This window comes from Triticum aestivum, chromosome 4B, assembly GCF_018294505.1.
Source record: "Triticum aestivum cultivar Chinese Spring chromosome 4B, IWGSC CS RefSeq v2.1, whole genome shotgun sequence".
NCBI classification, from domain to species: domain Eukaryota; kingdom Viridiplantae; phylum Streptophyta; class Magnoliopsida; order Poales; family Poaceae; genus Triticum; species Triticum aestivum.
The window spans coordinates 148,015,718-148,020,585 of NC_057804.1; the positions used below are offsets into that span (position 1 = coordinate 148,015,718).

The window sequence follows — 4,868 nt, forward strand, 5'->3', positions numbered from 1 at the left end:
GAAGAGAAAAGAGCCAGGACACATTTGAGTTGAATATTCAAGAGAAAATAGTACTACCTCTGTTCCTAAATATAGGACGTAGTATATTATACCCAAATATATCTTAAGCTACACTCTACGAATGTATTCTAAAATTTGTATCCATTGATCTTGTACTTGACCAGGCCTATGAGTTGTCACTTCACAACTAAAATAGCTGTGTAGTTGCAGAGTTGCTCCATTTAAATATCTGTAGAATTAGATGTATGAACAAAAGGGAATCCATACATTAGACAATTGTAATTCAGAAAACTGACAAGCACCATGTACAATGCCCCATCCAGGATGACTTTGCTGAACTCGGTAAACAAATTATTACAATTATAAACAAGTTAACCAATTAGATAACCAAAAAGACTGGAAGAGGTTTGCCTCATCTCGCCTCCCACCCTACTGACTACATCCAATTTCGCTCATCACAAAGTTGTCATCCTTACATGGCAAGCCAATGAGTTGTGGTGTAATTCATGTCACCTATGTTGATATGGAATAGAAGAACTTTAGTCAAAAAGCAGTATAACAATGCAGCTCTTTGACCATTGTGCAAGAAAAATATAGTTGTTTCACAAATCCAAGCATATTGTCTTTTTATGTGCAAGGAAGTTAAACAATTTACAGTTAGTAAGCGAATCTAGGGAGCGAATCGGTAAATGGTTTGGGATCTTGCAAGAAGGGAAAACTACAATAGTAAAACTTACAGACACAACTGCAGATCTTCTTTTACTATTCTCCATATATACAACAATAATTCGTAACAAAACACACTCTCAAATATTTCAGAGATCTCCTAAAGATAAACAGATGTTCCTTAGTGATAACGCCGCTTTTCTTTAGCCTAAAACATAGTGCAGTGACATTCTAAGAACCATAAAACCAAGCAATAATAGGAAATGCACAGTATGACTTTTTTGCCACACTTATGTGCTTCAACAACTCACCATACTTTGTCTAGTACAACCATTCGCAAATAACAAGAAATGGGCATTATGAGTAGCGTGCAGAATGACATGAAAAGCTAAGGAGGATAAAGAAAACCAGACAACAAAGTGGAAGACTCATTATAATTTAGTAGGCAAAGACAATAGCAGGTGACACAACTGATTAGGACATAGGTAGAGAAAAATAACAATACTTTGTTGATAGCAAAATTACTGTAGTTTTTAGCTCTTGGATTGCTCCTGTGGATTATATCAAATTCAAGAGCAGTATCGTGGAAGAAAATATCCAACATTTCATAATTTAAGGCAACTGAGAAGGGAAAATGATTCATGAGAAGTAGAGCATCAGTCGCATCCAAGAAGGGAAGGGCAATTTCACATGAAGGTGGGCAACTACAAAGAGGAACATCTTGATCAAAGGTTGAACCATAAATAGTGACCTGATTTGAAGCTGGAACTGCTCAATCATCTCAATTGATGTACGCCTTCCCAACGTGCTTCAATTCTTGGAAGAACGTGCATACTATTCTTACCCTGAAAAAAATGGCACAAAGCAGGAAGGAATTAGGGCACTCTCCTCTGTCATTTTTGTCATCCCCAAAAACCTGCATCATATTCTCAATCTAAGGAGCATCGCCACATGTACATACCTGTAAAGAGCAAGTCAAGGGACCATTTACAATGCAAAAAATCGTCAAATCTATCATGTGCATGCCCAGCTGATTAGTAATGTCGGGATTTTTCTTGAAAATCTAAGGATAGGTTACAACTAATCCAACATACTGTGACTGTGAGAACCTTTCTGCATCGACAATCAGTGCCATGAACAGCATGCCGACAATCAGTGCTGAATTTATCTTTAAGACAATATGAACTTCAATACATAATGAATTTCAATCCGAAAAACCTAACAACCTATACATGGTGAATTTTTTATGTTGTATGTACATCAAGAAACATTACCTTAAGCTGAAGGTGTAATTAGCAAATATCTCTCTCCTCCCACTCCCTCTCCCTCTCCTTCCCTCCCTCCCTCCCTCCCCCCCTCTCTCTCTCATACTATTTAATAATAAAAGCAGCCATTCTCGAGAGATTGTTTGCAGCACTTAACTTGTTAACTGCAAAGATCTAAAGTAGCAGATAATGAGTCAGAGTTAGAAGAAAATAAAATAATATGACAACAGAAGATCACATGGTACACACAGAAACACATCATCTCCTACCATGTGTTTGGTTCTTGACATATGAGATGTGCTTCTTGAACTGGTCGTAGCATACACATTGGGGTTGGTCTCCAACAGAGGACGTGGACTGACAAAGTTGATCCTAACTGAACAAAGGGCATTCATATGCAGCCAGTAATCGAATCTATTTTAAATTATCTCTAGGTCTACTCTTTCCATTGACTTCTCAGTAGAATTTACAACAGTATATGCAGCTATATGCGCAAAATTCAGGTTCAGAAATCAGAACTCACGGGGGAGGAGCTACGACTGGGAATCCACGAAATTGTAAGGGTTAAACAATGTCAAACTTGAGGGACATGCAGAGCTAGGCTAACCATGGGTGTAGTAGTAGGGCTCGATAGCAGGTAAATGGAATCTAGGAGGGCAAAAGAATTAGGCCAAGATGATAAGCTGTAGCGCCGGAGGGAACCGAGCATGGGGTCACCTTCCCCAAGTCCTTGCGGCCCCTCGGGTGGCCTGAATCAGCCGGAGACTTCGTGTAGGAGGAGATCGACGGGGCAGTGACACGGTTGACACAGTCAAAGAAGGTGCGACCTGGTGATGAAGAGGCCGAGGGTGTCGGCCATGGTCGTGGCTGCCCCTGGCGGCGGAGATCGTCGCAGGTGGCATTGCGAGGGCTCCCCGGTGTTGTGTGCCCCCGATCCTGCTGAAGAGGAAGCGGAAAACAACCTCATCTGGCAGGACGTGACGGGGATCTCGACAGCGAGCGCGGTGGGGGCTCCTGCCTACCGTGTCCCTCAGCCGCGACCATTGGCGCGGATGCCTTGGCGACCCTCGCGCACACCGTGGCCCCTCGCCGTGCGCCCGCCCTATTCCTGGCGTACATCACGGCCGGTAGGGCCTCGTTACACCGCTCCTTGCTGCAGGGGGTTCCTAGTGCCCTGCCCTGGGGTTTCGCACAGATGTGAGCGACGTGGTCCCACGGTGACCTAGAGGTCCGCAATGGAGGCGGGGGTGGCGATCTCAGATGTTGGGAGGCAGAGGGCTACGGATTGGTGGCGGTGGCGGCGGCAGATGTAGGGAGACGGGACGCGGTCGGTTGGCAGGAAAACAAAAGCTACACATTTTTTTAGGCAGTAGAGATGATTGATTGCGATTTTTTTAGAAAGGGAAAATCACATCAATATAAGGAAATATCCCATCAATACTTGATTGATTGCGATTTATTTTTTATATGGTAACTAATCTGATGGGTTTATGTGGGTGGTGAAGCGAAATGGCAGGTGGGAGGGAGACGAAATAATCAGCGAAATAAAACCAATGATAGTGGTGAAGCGAAATAAAACCAGCGAAAAATAACCGGTGGACTATTCACCAACTGCTTCATTAGGAGTAGAGATTAAGGCCTCCTTTTAATAGAGTACCAAACCAAAGCATTAGCACTTAGTGAATACATGAACTCCTCAAACTACGGTCATCACCGGGAGTGGTCCCGATTATTGTCACTTTGGGGTTGTCGGATCATAACACATAGTAGGTGACTGTAACTTGCAAGATAGGATCAAGAACACTCATATATTCATGAAAACATATTAGGTTTAGATCTGAAATCGTGGCACTCGGGCCCTAGTGACAAGCATTAAGCATGGCAAAGTCATAGTAACATCAATCTTAGAACATAATGGATACTAGGGATCAAACCCTAACAAAACTAACTCGATTACATGGTTAATCTCACCCAGCCCATCACCTTCTAGGAAGCCTACAACGGGATTACTCACGCACGGATTCCCCTCTCCGGAGCCCCGAACGGACTCCAGATCAGCCCTCCCGAGGAAGAAAAGGGCTTGGCGGCTGCTCCATATCATAAAACGCGATGAGTCCTTCTTTGATTTTTTTCTCCCCGAACATGAATATATGGAGTTGGAGTTGAGGTCGGTGGAGCTCCAGGGGGCCCACAAGGCAGGGGGGCACGCACTAGGGCGGGCGCTCCCAACCTCGTGGCCAGGGTGTGTGCCCCCTCCTTTTGCCAGCATTTTTTATTAATTCCAAAAAGTGTCTCTGAGAAGTTTCAGGTCATTCCGAGAACTTTTATTTCTGCACAAAAAATACACCATGGCAATTCTGCTGAAAACAGCGTCAGTCCGGGTTAGTTCCATTCAAATCATGCAAATTAGAGTCCAAAACAAGGGTAAAAGGGTTTGGAAAAGTAGATACGTTGGAGACGTATCACTCGCCGCCTCCACCGACGGGGAGATATGGGCGCCACCCCCGCCGCCCCCTCGACCACCTTGCCTCCCAGATATGTTGGATTTCGGGTTCCGCAAACCCTTGAGAGGTTCGAAATCTGGGGTGCATGTGAAGATCTCAACCTCCCCAGTCTGCCTGCTCGCAAATCTCACAGCCTAGCACGACGAACTCGAAGGAAAGGGGACACAACAGTTTACTCATGTTCGGGCCACCTTGCGGTGTAAAACCCTACTTCTGCTTTGTGTTGGATTTGCCTCGGGGGCTGAGGATGAACTAGTACAGTGGTGAACAACCTTAGGAGGTGTGTTCTTCATCTCAAGTGAGCTGGTGAGGGTGGAATGGATTCGGTCGACTTGAGCCGTCCTCCCCCATCCATGGTGGTGGCTAGGTCCTATTTATAATGGCCTCGGTCCTCTTCCCAAATGAAGGCAGGAAGGGATCCCACAACGGCCAA

General features: G+C 44.7%; 1 long non-coding RNA gene across 1 annotated transcript; it reads right to left on the reverse strand.

Moving 5' to 3' along the window:
- Positions 1–220: 220 nt before the first annotated feature.
- Positions 221–1,974, reverse strand: LOC123094654 (uncharacterized). Its single transcript, XR_006445904.1, has 2 exons — positions 1,418–1,974; positions 221–513 (listed from the first exon to the last, which is right to left on the reverse strand). It is a non-coding gene; the product is annotated as an uncharacterized lncRNA (long non-coding RNA).
- Positions 1,975–4,868: the final 2,894 nt, after the last annotated feature.